Here is a 17,542-nt window from a genome sequence, read left to right as displayed (position 1 = left end):
AGGCCACTAGATACCACTGCCCCAGAAGCCATTCATAGAACCATAGAATCATAGAGTTAGAAGAGACCATTTAGTCCAACCTCCTGCCATACAGGAAAAGGAAAAGCATCATCAAAGTAACCCTGGCAGATAGTCATCCAGCCTCTGTTTAAAAGCTTCCAAGGAAGAAGCTTCCACCAGACTCCAAGACAGAGTTCCACTGCAGAATAGCTCTTGCAGTCAGGAAGTTCTTCTTAATGTTCACCCCTAAACAATAATACTAGACATGTCATAACACTCTGATACAAGTTGAGTATTCCTTATCCAAAATACTATGGAGCAGATTTTTTTGAAATTATTTTGGAATATTTGTATTTGTATATAATGTGATATCTTGGAGATGGGCCCCAAATCTAAACACAAATTTCATGTTTGTTTCATACACACCTTCAACTCATAGCCTGAAAGTAATTTTACACCATTTTGAAATTATGTGTACGAAACAGTTTGGTTGCATGGACTCACCAAAAAACAAAGGTATCTCTATCTCAGCCACCTATATGGTGCATTTTTGGATTTTGGAATTCTGGCTAAGGAATGCTCAGCCTATATCAGTAGCAATGAAGCTAAATCTTCCTGAGTGGACCAGCAACCTAAGTGACATTTACTTAGGCCCATTTGTATTATCCATTTATAGCACTATGATTCCACTTTATCTGTCATTGTTCAACTCTATGAGATTGACATTTAGGAAAGGGCATTTAGACTTCTCAGCCAGAAATTTCTAGTGTACCAGGCCCAGGACTCCACAGAATATAGCCATGCTGGCTAAAGTAGAATCAGAATGCTACAGTTAGCTGGGATGAACAGGATCTGATGTTCAGAGTAGGTTTGTGCACAGATTTGTTATGGAAGTTTGCTTTCAGCTTGTTTGGTTGGTCTGGTTGGTTTGGAAGCCCATAACGGCAGGGGCTCCAGCATCATTCTTTTACTAGCTGCAACAGAACAGTGGCTGACGAAAACCTACTGCATTTGGTTACACATGGAGTGCAGGGAGGAAGGCAGACGTTAGAAGGAAAAGTGTGAGGGAGAAAAAGCCACCACTTCAGTGCCTCCAAATCAAGAGAGAAGTGAGAGCTTTTAAAGGAAGCCCAGAGTAGGATGCCTCCAAGTTGATCCCTCTTCCTTCCCTGGGAAATGGGAAACTGCCTGCTGCAGGCAGAGAGTGCATGTGCCTGCAGCTCCCATCTTCTCTAGAGTAGAAACAGCTTTAATGAAGCATTAAACCCAGTCTCCTCTACAGACAGAAGAGAAAGGATCACAGAAAGAGTGGTATCTTAACGTTGATGCTTTTAATCCAGATCTTAATGAAGGATATAAAGACAAACACGATGCCTAAAATGATGAGAAGGGGAGCTTGTGCAAAGTCCCCCTATTGCTACCAATGGGCCGGATAGAAAACTAATCTTTTGGCTTCCTGGATCGAAAATGGATTTTTGTCTTCCCCAATTCAGGAGGCTCATGAAAAACAGACTGGAATTCCCATTGAAATCGAAGACACCGAAATGCATCACAATTCACCCAGATTGCACAAGTCTAGTTCAAAGCAGTGAAAACAACCTAAATATCTGCATCTAAAGTGTAGGTAAAGGCTGCTTTATAAGCAATATAGGCATTTGTGCAACCATTTCCCCCTCTGTTTTCTTTTCCTCTACTCATTTTTAACAGTTTCCCAACATATGTATTTTTTGCATATATTTTTAAGACAGCAACATCAAAATTTTGTAGAAGTACAAACACAATTTTGAATCAAATGAGGCAGATTTCCATTAAAACGCAAAGCAAATAAGTTAGGTTCTTGTTCCCTTTAAAATTGAAGTGATCAATTTCCAGCCATAGGTAGCAATGCTAGCCTTCAAAAATGTTAAACATTATGTTGAGGGCTTTTTAATAAATGGGGGGGGGTGCAACAATAAAATGTGGGTTCACACATAGTTTTCGAGAAGATGTGAATCCCTTAGAGCATTGTTTCTCAAACTGTGCTCTTCTGGATGTTTTGGACTTCTGCTCCCAGAAATCCCAGCTTGCTTAACAGCTGTAAGAAATTGTGGGAACTGAAGTTCAAAACATCTGGAGGAGCATAGTTTGAGAAACTCTGCCTTAGAGGAATTTTTCCCTTTCTGTGGGGCTCAAAGGGTTCACATAATGACCTGGAAAGGCCACATGTATCTCATTGGTCCATGATTTCCATCCTCGTTTTAAAAGATGGAAATAATGGACCGATGTATTACCTAATTTGTTCCTTATGCATCTAAGACTTCCAAGGGTAGAGCTACATACAATGGTAACTAGCCAACTACCCCACAAAAACCAAGCTTCAGAGATTTTGTTACACTAGAACTGAGTTAAGTTGACTTTAGGTCAGTCAAAAATAGACCACCTCAGTGATGAACAAGGATGGCAACATAAAGTCACAATGACAGAACAGAAAAGTGCACCATGTTCTTTTGTTGTTGTTGCTTCTTGGTTATCTGGAATTGCTTGACACTGTTGGAAAATTAAGGTTAAGTGACTCACATCCTTTTGTGTTTGATACTTATGGTATCATGGCTGGGATTCAAAGGGTAGCCTGGACTAGCTGTGGTACAATACATAGCCATGATTTCTGATACAGGATGGAAATGGCTCATGCTTTTTCTTTTCTTTTCTTTTTTTGTCGTGTCAGGGCAACCAGTCAATTATATTACATTTCTAACAGAACAAACCAAACAAACAGACAAAATACAAAATTTGTGAGTTTGGTAGTTGATTAAATGTCCTTTGACCAGTATCTGGCCACCAGGAGTGCTTCTGGTGTTGCTGCAAGAAGGTCCTCCATTGTGCATGTGGCAGGGCTCAGGTTGCATTGCAGCAGGTGGTCAGTGGTTTGTTCTTCTCCACACTCGCATGTCGTGGATTCCACTTTGTAGCCCCATTTCTGAAGGTTGGCTCTGCATCTCATGGTGCCAGAGCGCAGTCTGTTCAGCGCCTTCCATGACTCATGCTACACTGAGCATACATAATCCCTCTTCCCTCAAACTCAGTTTAGTCATTTATCTCCAAGGGGGTAACACAACAGATAAGTAGCAACTGCTTAGGTCAAAGAATATCCTGAGCAGAACACCTCAATTAACCCAACTGCACACCATGCAATCTCATACCACTCAAAAAGAATTATTATGGTATTTCATGGCCATGAGTCAACAATGTGATTCAGCAGTTAAAAAGCCAGTGCAATTCTAGGCTGCATCAGTATGAGTATAGATTGATGAAATAATTAGTATTAATCTCTTCTGCTTTGGTCAGACCTCACTTAGAATTCTGTGTCCAGTTCTGGGCATCACAATTCCAGGGAGATATTGACAAGAGGGAATGTGTCCAGAGGAGAGCAACCAAAATGGTAAAAGATCTGGAAACCATGTCATATGGGGAGCAAGCAGCTTGAGAAGCTGGATATGGTTAGCCTGGAGAAGAGAAGTCAGGTCAACTTTATTTATATCCTGTCCCCAGAGGCGGCCCTAGGTAATTTGGCGCCCTGCCCCCCTCCCCCAACCAATAATTGATATATTTTCCATTCGTCATGGGAGTTCTGTGTGCCATATTTGGTTCAGTTCCATCATTGGTGGAGTTCAGAATGCTCTTTGATTTTAGGTGAACTATACATCCCAGTAACTACAACTCGCACTACAACTACACTGTCTATTTTCCCCCAAGAGCGCCTCAAGAGCGCCCCTGAGCAAAATCAACTATACTGTGAATGCTTACTTTGCATAATGGGTTTAGTCGCCCCTGCCCGTCCCATCTGCCCTTGGGGACTCGGGGTGACTTACAACATAGACGGCAGTCATTCGATGTCAAACAAATATGCAATAAAAATACAAATACATAATAAATTAAATACAAATAATTAATACAAACAATTTATCAGAACTAAACACAATGACAAATCAATAAAATATGATTAAGGTTAAGAGGGGACATGATAGCAATGTTTAAATATTTGAAGATGGGACTAGCTAGTCTGCTGCTGGTCCAGATGCTAAGACATAGAGCTATGGATTCAAAATACAGGGAAAATATTATTCCACCAAAATTTAGAAATAATTTCTTGATGGTAAGAAGTGTTCAACAGTGGAATATGCCGCCTCAGAGTACAGTAGACTTTTCTTCCTTGAAAGCACATGATAGCAATACTTTTATGTGTATTCCTGTATTACAGGGGCTGGATAGCCTTTGAAGTATCTTCTAATCCTATGATTCTATAGAGACCCTTCCCACTGCACAACTATAGTGCTGAGATTCCATTTTAATTGCCATAGTAACATCCTATGGATTCCTGGGTCTTAGACAAGAGGTCTCTGACTGAGGAAAGCTATAGGCTGGAAGCATGGCAGTTAATATGGGATCATAGCACGATAACTATGGAGTGCACAAAAGCTCTTCCTCTCAAGCAAGCAAGCGAATCCAAGTTTGCAGCCTAATAATATGAACTTTGGAAATTAGAACAGGGGCCTGAGAAACAATGGAAAATAATGGAAATATAATATTATTTATTTATTATTTATTTCCAGTATTTCTACCCTGTCCTTCTCAACTCCCGAAGGGGGACTCAGGACGGCTTACATCTGGCACAATTTGATGCCATTAAATATAACAAAGCAATATAACAACAATTAAAACAATAAATAGAACATTAATTAAAACAATAAAAACAGTATTTACCGTTGTACCACCATTCCAGTCAAATTCCATATCCAAAGTGCTATTTATGCCTGCTGTCCAACAGCCTGGTCCCAGAACCATGACTTCTTTTTCTTCCTAAAAGACAGAAGGGATGAAGCCAATCTTACCTTGTTGAGAAGTTATTTCCACAGGCAGGGGGCTACAGCCGAGAAGACTCTGTCTCTTGTCTCCACCAGACGTATATGCGACGCTGGCGGGAGCGAGAGCAGGGTCTCCCCGGATGATCTTAAACTGCAAGGTGGGACATAGAGGGAGATGCATTCAGACAAGTAAGCTGGGCCAGAACCGTATAGAGCTTTATAAGTCAAAACTAGCACTTTGAATTGAGTTGTTGTAGAGGCATTCTCTCCTGACGTTTCACCTGCATCTATGGCAAGCATCCTCAGATGTACACTACCTCTAGACCATGGCCATACAGCCCGAAAAAACCTACAACAACCCAGTGATTCCGGCCATGAAAGCCTTCAACAATACTTTGAATTGAGTTTGGAAGTGGATTGGCAGCCAGTGGAGCTGACATAATAAGGGGGTGGTGTGCTCCCTGTAAGTCACTCCAGTTAGTAATCTGGCTGCAGCCCGTTGGACAAGCTGAAGTTTCTGAACAGTCTTCAAAGGCAGCCCCACATAGAGTGTGTTGCAGTAATCTATTTGGGATGTAACAAGAGCGTGGACCACTGTTGCCAGTTCAGACTTCCCAAGGTACAATGCCAAAGTTGATTATTATACAACTCCTGCCATGGTTGTGTAGAAGGGGAAACATATGAAAGTTAGCTTCAGTAGTTGTTTAATGTGCATCATTATTTCTTGGATGCTTTGAAAAATGGAAGGCAATTCACACACTTTTGGAAGGTATTTTCTCCTAAGCAGACTACTGGTCCATTCAGCCCCTATTGTTTGCTTTGGCTGGTTTTTTGGGCAGAGGCAAAGGGGGACAATCCCAAATTCACTTTTAATGACAAGGACTGACATCATGGTGAAGATTTCTGCAGAATATTGAAAACATTTGAGGTCAAATTCACAACCGATCTGTTTCCAGAGAATGAAACAATGAGTTAAATTGTCTCTTTACGCCAGCCCACCAAAAATAATAGGTTTCAGCAGCATTAAAACACTAGGAATTTTATAAAGTGACACCGCACTAAGAAATAATGGGCAACATTTCAAGCAGCAGTACATCCCTTCAGTTTAGCGTGTGGCATCTGCCTATTACTACTCGTGCATTTAATTACAGTGGGAGGCAGAAAGAGCAATGATTAATAACAATATTAAAAAAGCAGGGGGGAATGGGTCGGGAAGCATCATCTCATGAGTGATAGTTCTTGCCCCGCGGTACATTTCCAAGTTACATTGCAAAAAAATAAATAAATCCTGCATGATTACAACTAATAATTTGGGTGCAACCTATTGTATGGGAGGGAAGTTAATTTTCCCCCAAATGTTCAAGTCCATAATTATATTTTACCTGTCATTTCCATTCCTAAAAGAGACATTTTGGAATTTAAAACCATGTTCTAATTGAATATTTAATTATCTCTATGTTAAGGGTGAAAAGTCCAATGAACTTAGTCTAAGGCAGTGTTTCTCAACCTGGGGGATCAAGACCCCTGGGAGGGTCTCAAGGGAGTTTCATGGGGGTCACCAAAGACCAGCAGAAAACACATATTTCTGATGGTCTTAGGAATCCCTTCGGCAGAGAAGGCTGAAGATCTCTCCGCCTGTCGTTCTCTTCCTTTTTGGATACAGAGGGTGAATCCTCCCTCCAAAAGCCCTCCTCCACTGTGATTGGTCAGCCTCTCAGCCAAGGGGAGGGCTGTTTCTCAGACTCCAAGTGAGGGAGGGAAGAGCAGGTGTGCTTGGTGCATGGCAGCATGGTGCACACGCCTGAGTGAGGGAGGTTCTTGCCAGTGAGTCCCTTCAAAGCATGTGGGTTCTGTGTGGGAACTTTGGCCCAATTCCATCGTTGGCGGAGTTCAGAATTCTCTTTGATTGTACGTGAATTATAAATCCCAGCAACTACAACTCCCAGATGTCAAGGTCTATTTTCCCCAAACTCCACCAGTGTTCACATTTGGGCATATTGAGTATTCATGCCAAGTTTGGTCCTGATCTATTATTGTTTGAATCCACAATGATGTAGGTGAACCTCAACTCCAAAACTCAAGATCAATGTCCACCAAACCCTTCCAGTATTTTCTATTGGTCATGGGAGTTCTGTGTGCCAAGTTTGGTTCAATCCCACTGTTGGTGGAGTTCAGAATGCTCTTTAATTATAGGTTAATTTTCGGTGGTCCACACTCTGGTTACATCCCGTATAGACTACTGCAACACTCTCTACGTGGGGTTGCCTCTGAAGACTGCCCGGAAGTTTCAACTAGTCCAACGTCCAGCAGCCAGATTACTAACAGGAGCAGGGAACAAGGAGCATACTACTCCTCTGTTGCATCAGCTCCACTGGCTGCCAATTAGCTTCCGAGCACAATTCAAAGTGCTGGTGCTGACCTATAAATCCCTAAACGGCTCCGGCCCAGTTTACCTGTCTGAACAGATTCTCCCCTATGAAACATCAAGGTTGTTAAGATCTTCTGGAGGGGCCCTGCTCTCGGTTCCACCACCTTCACAATCACATCTGGTGGGGACAAGGGACAGGGCCTTCTCGGTGGTGGCCCCTCAGCTCTGGAACTCTCTCCCGTTGGGAGATTAGATCTGCCCCTTCCCTCCTGACTTTTAGAAAGCTGGTAAAATCTTGGCTCTGGAACATAGCATTCTCAGAATGATGATCAAGTCAATAACTGCTGACCACACTGATGGATGGTGATGAATTTGTGGTTTACCTGGACGACTTGGCTTTATGTAATTATTTAATCTGTATTTTAATGTGTTTTAATGTATTAATGTATGATGATATTAATATGTTTTAGCTTATTTGTGTATGAATTTCCTGTTGTTAGCCGGCCTGAGTCACTACCTCAGTGGATGCTTGCCATAGATGCAGGCGAAACGTCAGGAGAAAATGCCTCTAGAACATGGCCATATAACCTGGAAAACTCTACAACAACCCAGTGACTCCAGCCATGAAAGCCGTCGACAATACAATAATAACGACATTAGGAAGGTTGAGAAACACTGATCTAGTGACTGAAGAGGAAAATGAACAACAGCAGTAATAATGATAATAATTATTTTTCCTTTCTAGATCAATGTTTCCATTTTGTTAGGGTCACAGCAGTTCCTTTTAACCGAAACCACCAAGAGTTCAGAAATCGAGCTTTGGTCTCAGTGTTAAATTACCTAATGTTTGTCGAATTAAAAGTTATTCCTAGCTGCTTCATAGTGCTTCAGTGTTGCTCGACCCATTATTTTGGGGTGGATTGGAAAAGGTAGAAAACTTAACCCATTCTTTTGCTCCCTGCAAACGGATTGATCTGAATTCGACTTGAAGGGTTTCTTTATTTGTTTCATAGGTCAAAACAGACATGAAAATTTGCTAAGTATAGAGAAATGAAAGAAATCCAAGGGGAAAGAAATCCATGCTGTATTCCTCTTTCCATGACAGAGCAACCTTTTAAGTGCATGCGAGGAGGGGGTTACAACCACATTTAATATTTTGCACATGGTAACATCTTTTAAAAGCCTGCCTTTAAAGGCGACGACACCCCATCTGATGTACGACTTCACTGCTCTCATGCTAGGCATCCCAGCCATCTTTATCACAAAACACACACACACAACATTTCAGGTTTTTGACAGGGAGGTTCTGTGAGTTTAACCTTCTTTGGGATCCTTGCAGGCTTTATGTATTTAAGATTTTATATATTTTTTTTATCTGAAGCCTATGGAGGTACTAAAATATTAGAAGACAGGCACCATTTCTGAGCAGTACCTTTCTAGTAGCCTGAAGGTAGATCCTTGATGTTTGGCAACAAAGTTATTCCCTGTCATCCTCTTGATGTATAAATGGAGGAAAGAGAAGAGAGAGAGAAAGAGAGAGAAGGATGCGAACATCATCTGAACTTTAGGCAAACCACTGGCAGAAAAGCACCATCAAAGAGCCAACCACCCTTGTTAGAAATAATACCGCTAATAATAATACACATGCAATTGCTGCAAATTAACTCAGCTGCATTGGGGAGCCAGCAACCCACACAAAACAAAACCCACTGCAGCCTGGAAAGGACAGGGAGGGAAGGAAGGAAGGAAGGAAAGAAGGAAGGAGAAAGCGCCTTCACATCGAAGCTGTCGCTTCCCAGTGGCCATCTTTTCACAGCATCCTTTCTTCAACATTTTAAAAAACTAAAAGAGAAGGGGGAAGGAAAGGGGGAGGGAGAGGGAGAGAGAAAGCCCTCTCCCATTGTTATGCCCCTATTCAACCTCCATTCGGAGCCATTCACTATGCATTAATTACTGCTTTCTTCCATTCACCAGGAAGCTCCCAAACATGTCTCTGTTTTCAAAGAGGCACGCTTCCTGAGCCTCCACTTTTAATATGGAGAACCTGATGAATTTTCTCCCCCCCCCCCCCCCCACCCTCGCCTGCCTTCCAGTGCCTCTCATTTTTGCATACTGTAACTGTTCATAAAAGAGGGGAGAGAAGGGGCAAGGGAGAGGGAAAACACAAAACCCCAATTTCATGCTTCTAGGAGAGTTGTTTGCATCCCTTTCATTCTCTCTTCCAGCTGTGACGGGCAGAAGAAGGTCCTTTAGCAGGTGTCCTGTCTGCTCTCCCCTATGGTAATGTTTAACTTTCCTTCACTTTCTTTTATGTCTGCTGAATTTCACAGGGATCTTTTCTTTCCATTTCCACGGCATTGCTTTTTTTCCCCCTTCCTTCCTTCCTGCCTGCCTGCCAGCCTTCCTCCTTCCCACCCTTCCTTCCTTCCTTCCTTCCTTCCTTCCTTCCTTCCTTCCTTCCTTCCTTCCTTCCTTCCTTCCTTCCTTCCTTCCTTCCTCCCTCCCTCCCTTCCTTTTTTCCTCCCTCCCTTCCTCCCATCCTTAATTCCTGCCTTCCTTTCTTCCTCCCTCCCACCCTACCTTCCTCCCTTCCACCCTTCATTCCTGCCTTCCTTTCTTCCTCCCTCCCTTCCTGCCTTCCTCCCTCCCTCCCTTTATTCCTGCCTTCCTTCCTTCCACCCTTCCCCCCTTCCTTCCTTCCTCCCTTCATTCCTGCCTTCCTTTCTTCCTCCCTCCTTTCCTCCTACCCTTCATTCCTGCCATCCATCCTTCCTTCCTTCTTTTCTTCCCTCCCTCCCTCCCTCCTTTCCTTCCTTCTTTCCTTCCTTCTGTCCTTCCTTCCACCCTTCCTTCCTTCCTCCCTCTTTTCATTCCTGTCTTCCTTCCTTCCTTCCTTCCTCCCACCCTTCATTCCTTCCTCCCTTCCTCCCTCCCTCCCTTCCTTCCTTCCTTCCTTCCTTCCTTCCTTCCTCTCTCCCTTCCTCCCACCCTTCCTTCCTTCCTTCCTTCCTTCCACCATTCTTTCCTTCCAACTTTCCTTCCTTCTTTCCTTCCATGTAACATTTCCCCCTTATATCTGGGTTGTCTTTGTTATATCATTCTCTGCCATGCTACTGCTAGAAAGGGGAAACATAAAAGGCAGACATGGTCATATTCCATCCCAAGTCATCTCAATTATGGTTTCTTTCACCGCCTGGTGTGTGTGTGTGTGTGTGTTTGGGGGGGGGGGGCACTATTTGGCATTTTGTTGTTATCTGGCATGCTATCTGCTCTTCCTTTCAAAAGGTCTAAGTGGCTTAAGGGGAACTCCAAGTGGCTTCCTGTTCAGACACTGGCCAGTTCCAGACTGATTCAATTTTAATCGTGCTATAGCCTTATGAGAACCTCTATCACAGGTTGAGAACCTCTATCACAGTGGTTCTCAACCTGTGGGTCCCCAGGTGTTTTGGCCCACAGCGCCCTCAAAATCACAGCCCTTTTACCAGATGTTAGGATTTTTGGGAGTTGAAGCCAAAATATCTGGGTTGAGAACCACAGCTCTATCATTAAGAGCTCTGCCCAGGTGTTGTGGACTCATTGCTGTGGCTCCCTTCGTTGACTCTGTCCATCTGGAACACAGCCTTCCTCTTTTCCTGCATGATGGCATGGACAGTCTTAACATTAGTGATCAACAATATCTCTTTATGCTTCAGAATTATGTTTGGTCCTTCAGAGTTCCCTCTAAACCCTAGTCTTCTGATTTCTTAACTGCAAGATATGAAACATCTTCATTTCAATGTCTCCATCTACTTTAAATGTATGTAAATCATTTATCGTCATTATTTTTGTTTTCTCAATGTTCAACTGCAATCCTGCTTCTTTTCAGGAATCATTCCAAGTAGAATGAGATCATCTGCACATCTTAAATTGTTGATGTTCATTCCTCTAATTTTTCCACCTCCTTTCTCCAAATCTAATCCTGCTTTATGTATATGTTCAGCATATGCATTCAACAGACAGTGTGATAAAAAGCAGCCTTGCATGATCCCCTTGTCAACAAGAAACCATTCAGAGGCTGGATGACCATCTGTTGGGGGTGGTTTGATTGTGCTTTTCCTGCATGGCAGGAAGTGGGACCGGATGGCCCTTGTGGTCTATTCCATCTCTATGATTTTATGTTTTTCTGTGGGTTTTTTTCCTAGCAACAACTTCTTATCCCGAGTACAGGTACACATCAAGACAATATTTTGATAGTTTTTCATGAGGTTATTGTAGGTTTTTTCCGGGCTATATGGCCATGTTCTGGAGGCAATTTTTCTCCTGACATTTCGCCTGCATCTGTGGCAAGCATCCTCAGAGGTAGTGTACAATCGAAAGCTTTGCTATAATCTATAAAGCACAGGCTGATTTCCTTCTGAAATTCTTTGGTGTGCTCCATTATCCAATGTATGTTTGCAATATGATCCTTGGTGCCTCTTCCTTGGGCATCTGGCATTTTTCACTCTGCAGATCTGAAAAGTCTTTGTTGTAGAAGGTTGCATATCCCTTGACTTGTATTGGAAATTAATGCATTGGTCTTGCGGTTATGGCAATCTCTGGTATCCCTTTTCTTGGAGACTGGAATGCCTATTTAGCATTTTCAATCTGTAGGCAATTGTTTCATTTTCCATATTTGTGGGCAGATTTTAGCTAGAATTAGAGTAGATTCTGTCTCTGGAGCTTGAAGCAGCTCTTTTGGGATGTTATCCATCCCTGATTATTTATTACTCCCATGTGCTCTGAGTGCAGCTTCCATTTCACTTTCTAAAACCGGAAATTGGTCTTCATATCACTCTTCCTTGAATGATTCAGTCTTCCTTCCATTTCTTTTATATACTTCTTCCCTATGCTGTTTCTTTATTTCGACTTGGTCATGTAATGCATTCCCCTGCTGGTCATCATTGTTTACATCTTCATCTACAAATATCAAATGTTAATAAGATTAGCTTATTCGTTTGGAATAAAGGGAGGAAACGGAATTTTCTCCTGTGTAAGTTATTTTTCTGACGCTTAAAAAAAACCCAAGCTAAATATAAACTGCTATATAGCCTGAGATACAAAAGAGCACAGTTAGCCATTCTTTTAAAGTATCCCCATTTTTGATGGCTGCACAATTGAGGCCTTTTGAATAATCATAGCTTTCACAAAAAGAAGCCCTTCCCCATGCAAGGCATTCCTGTACAATCCATTTTCAAACTGTTCTCGTTCGCTGCAAATTGCACAGGTGAAAATCGACAGATGCTGACACACTTTAATTATTTTTAGAAGTGTGCAAATATTCAGTGATGTTCCAATCGCCTGGGTTGTTAAATGCATTTTGAAAATAATCCACCTCTTCCTGAAACCGACAGCAGAGTTATGGCAAGAGGCATATTTAAGTCATGTGCTTTCCTGGGATAAATGGCCTCCCGTGGCACATAAGCCATGAACACGCACACACATGCATCTCATTTTTCTCTGTCCAGTCCCAAATAATGATCTCTTTAAGCTTTGCATCTGCCTATCAAAAAAGGGAACAACAGCATAGGTGTACTTTCCTAATCCTCTATCGTATTATGGATATACTATATTCAGAGTTATTTTGGATTGAAGAATCTTGATTTCATCTTGAATGTATTGTTGGTTTTCTTGTTGGGACCTCTCAAGAAATTTCTGATTCATGGTGATCCTAAGATGAGCCTATCATGAAGTTTTCTTATCAAGATGTGTGCAGGAGAGCCAGAGGCGACCCTAGGTAATTTTCAACGGTAAGCAAACAGTATTTGCCCCCCCCCCCCAACCAATCACTGATATATATTTTCTGTTCGTCGTGGGAGTTCTGTGTGCCATATCTGGTTCAATTCCATCATTGGTGGAGTTCAGAATGCTCTTTGATTGTAGATGAACTATACATCCCAGTAACTACAACTCACATATGTCAAGGTCTATTTTCCCCCAAGAGCGCCTCAAGAGCACCCCTGGGCAAAATCAACTATACTGCAAATGCTTACTTTGCGTAATGGGTTGAGCCGCCCCTGAGGAGAGCTTTGCTATTGCCTCTAAAGGTGAAGGAGTATAATGTGCCCAAGGTCCCCCAGTGGGTTTCCATGATCAAGCAGAGATTTGAGCCATGACCTCTCTGAGTTTGAGTCCATTCCTGAAACTACAGTTTTACATCACACTTAAACATAACAACATAAAAAATTAAGAAAAAGAATAAGAATCAAATCTCATCCTGTACTCAATTAACTTAGCAAGGAAAACAAGAGGAGAGAGAGTCAAATCTTGTCCTTCCCAATAGGCTCAGGAAAAGTTATTATTGCCCCTCAATAATAACTTTTGCCATGTTGTGTGTGACTAGTCCAGGCATGGGCAAACTTGGCCCCTCCGGGTATTTTGGACTCCAACTCCCACAATTCCTAACAGTCTCAGGCCCAGGCCAGTAGCCAGGATTTTGATTCAGGGGAAGGGGGCTGACTCTGAGTGAAAGAGGGTCTACCCTAGCAAACCTTTTGTATCATTACCCCAATACCCCCATGCATATGGGATACATTGAGCATGGTAATCAGATCATGATATGAATAAACGTAACAGTTTAAATAATGTACCAATAAGGCCTTCTCGCGGACCACCATGAGAATTTTGGGGGGTGGGGGGTGGGATGAAGCCCCTCAAATCCCCCCCCCCCCGGCTACATGCCTGCTCAGGCCCCTTTCTTTTTCCCCCTCAGAAAAGGAAAAGGAAGAGGACTGAGGCTGTTAGGAATTGTGGGAGTTGGAGTCCAAAACAACTGCAGGGCCCAAGTTTTCACATGCCTGGACTAGACAGTAAATATGACAGCTCAAAGTATAAACTAACTCTAAAGCAGTACATAGTACAAATCTTTTTAAAAATTAGACATTCCTATTGAATTACTTAAAAGGGTTTAAAATACAGAAGATTCTCACTTATCCAACCTTCGCTCATCCAGTGCTCTCTATTATCCAACACAGTCTGCCTCATGCCCGGATCCACAGCTGTTGCAATACATTGCGATGTTTTGGTGCTAAATTCGTAAATACAGTAATTACTACATAATGTTGCCATGTATTAAACTACCTTTTCTGTCAATTTGCTGTAAACCATGATGTTTTGGTGCTTAATTTGTAAAATCATAATATAATTTGATGTTTAATAGGCTTGTCCTTAATCCCTCCTTATTATCCAACATTTTCGCTTATCCAACATTCTGCCAGCCCATTTATGATGGCTAAGTGAGACTCTACTGCACATATAAAACATAAGAGAATTTCTGAAACACTCAGTTGAGGACTGTTCAAATTAAAAGGATGTTGCTGCCCAGTGAAAAGATATCAGCGAGGGAACCAAGCTGGCCTTTCACGGGAGGGACTCCCACTGTGTGAGAGTAGCCACTGAGAAAATTCTCTCCCATGTCCTTTCCAACATTAACTGTGACAATAGTGGGACAGAGAGAAAGCTCTCCCCTGAAGATCTTAAGATGTGGACAGGCATATAAGTTATATATGGTCTGCCATATAGTCAGATCAAAGAGCACCCATAGGCCGAAACCTGGTCTGCCATATAGTTCTTTTCAACTAACAGATAATCTTTGGAAGGTCTTGAAATGCATGTCTTCAAATTGTAGAATAATAGAGTTGGAAGAGATCTCATGGGCCATCTAGTCCAACCTCCTGCTAAGAAGCAGGAAAATTGCATTCAAAGTACCCCCAACAGATGGCCATCCAGCCTCTGTTTAAAAGCCTCCAAAGAAGGAGCCTCCACCACACTCTGGGGCAGAGAGTTCCACTGCTGAACAGCTCTCACAGTCAGAAGTTCTTCCTCTTGTTCAGGTGGAATCCCCTTTCCTGTAGTTTGAAGCCATTGTTCTGCGTCCTAGTCTCCAGCAGAAAACAAGCTTGCTTCCTCCACCCTATGACTACCCCTCACATCTTTTTTTAAAAAAAATATATTTACATACATTAACAACTCACAAAACTGAACATTTTACAAACACATAGCCACACCACCAAGGCCTGAACAAGTATCCTTTCCTTCACCATATATTTATAAATCAACCATTAATTAAATGTCATATCCAAAATTCCTGACCAAGAAGGTTATATTGTTTTCCATTTTCACTCTCTAAAGCATATTTAATAAAGGTTAGCATTACTAATGGATGCCACAAAGTTGGATTTAGAAATGGAAAAGAAAGAATTGGTGATTATTTTACTCACAGTGGCAAGAATTATAATTGCAAGGAATTGGAAAACAGTAACTAATCTGACACCGGAAGCATGGTATAGGGAGGTATGGAATGTAGCCTTAAATGACAAACTATAAATGGAAATGAGGATATTCAGAGGGGAAACTAGCAGATTAGATTTTGATGCATAGTGGACGGTCTTCCCCTCACATCTTGATATCTGGCCCTCATCATGTCTCCTCTCAACCTTCTCTTCTGCAGGGTAAACATGTCCAGCTCTTTAAGCCATTCCTCATAGGGCTTGTTCTCCAGATCCTTTGAGTCTCCCTCCTCTGGACACATTCTAGCTTGTCCACATCTCCCCTCAATTGTGGTGCCCAGAATTGGACACAGTGTGATTCCAGGTGTGGTCTGACCAAGGCAGAATAGAGGGATAGCATGACTTCCCTGGATCTAGGCACTAGACTCCTATGTATGCAGGCCAAAATCTCATTGGCTTTTTTTGCTGCCACATGACATTGTTGGCTCATGTTTAACTTGTTGTGCAGGAGAACTCCAAAATCTTTTCCACACATACTGTATCTTTGCATGGAGCTCCCGATGGCGCAGTGGGTTAAACCCCTGTGCCAACAGGACTGAAGACCGACAGGTCGCAGGTTTGAATCCGGGGAGAGGCGGATGAGCTCCCTCTATCAGCTCCAGCTCCTCATGCGGGGACATGAGAGAAGCCTCCCACAAGGATGATAGAAACATCAAAATCATCCGGGCGTCCCCTGGGCAACATCCTTGCAGACAGCCAATTCTCTCACACCAGAAGCAACTTGCAGTTTCTCAAGTTGCTCCTGACACGACAAAAAAGAAAAAGAAATCTTTGCATTTCATTTTTTTTCTGCCTAAGTATTTCCCTTTGTGGATTTAAGGCTCCTCATATTGTTTTGTTTTGTTTTTGCAGATGCAAAACAACACACTCTGTTAGGTACATTTATATATTATTTCTCTTTTCAGCTTTCAAATTTTAATATTGACATCTGGACTACATGATGGTTATCCTTTCGTTTTGTTATATGCTCTGCCCCCCCCCCCCCAAATTTTTTTCCCAAAGGATTAAGCTTTATGGTCTACAAAATGGATGGATTTTTAAATTATATGCATTTCTCAGGAAGGCTGAGAAAAGGCAGCCAGTGTATTGGAGGTTTGTATTGTGTGTGGCGCTAATTTGCTTTCCCTAAACTTTAAACCCTACTGATTTCATTCATATAATCTCACAAAAAGAAAGAAGAAAGTGCTTTTAAAGAAGGGAAAAAAGAATAATTGATCTGAAGGCTGGTTCCTCCTGTCATTTCCATATTAAAAATAAGACATGTATTTTAAATAATTGTTACTTTTATTTTAGGGTTTTGTTTTTTTATGTATAAAAAAAAGTTCAAAACTGGGAGCCTACATTCATCTTTTGCTTGGTCAGAGTGTAAAGCTTGAGTATTCAAAGGAAAAGAATAAAAGATGAACCGATGCCCTGGCTTTTATTGTTGCCAGTGCTGAATATTTAAGCCACAGTGCCAGCAATACTTTATTCGCTGGCTAAGCTTAAAGGACATCAGAAAGCCGACTGATATCAGAATGATTTAAGTCACTGCTACAAGTTAAGGTTGTACATGAATGTTTGCGGGATTAAAACTTCCCCTGCACACTGGAATGAGTGACAGCTGGTGTGGCCCATCTAAGAGAATGAGACAGAGAAGAGTGTATTAATCTCTGAGCCAATTCCCATGTTGCGTCATAGAGCAGGAATGCACAACAAGATGGGCGGGGCTATGCAGATGAAGGGGTGGGGCTATGCAAAGCAGCCATCGTTCTCAAGGGCTTCTGTTCAAGATATGGGCAATAGAAGCAGATGACAATCTGGAGCAGTATTGAGTTGTATGCAAACCATGGTCCACTCCAGATTTATTTATTTATTTATTTATTTAGCAATTTTGTATACCGGTCTTCTCACCTCCATCGAGGGACTCAGGCCGATTTCCAAAAACAATATTACAAACAATCATTAAAAACATCATATTCCATATTACACTAAAACATTAAAATAGCAAAATACAGTCATATAATTACAATGGTCAGTCGTCACAATAA

The sequence above is a fragment of the Anolis sagrei genome, chromosome 3 (assembly GCF_037176765.1).
Source record: "Anolis sagrei isolate rAnoSag1 chromosome 3, rAnoSag1.mat, whole genome shotgun sequence".
Lineage (NCBI taxonomy): Eukaryota > Metazoa > Chordata > Lepidosauria > Squamata > Dactyloidae > Anolis > Anolis sagrei.
Note: the sequence above shows the minus strand (reverse complement) of the source record.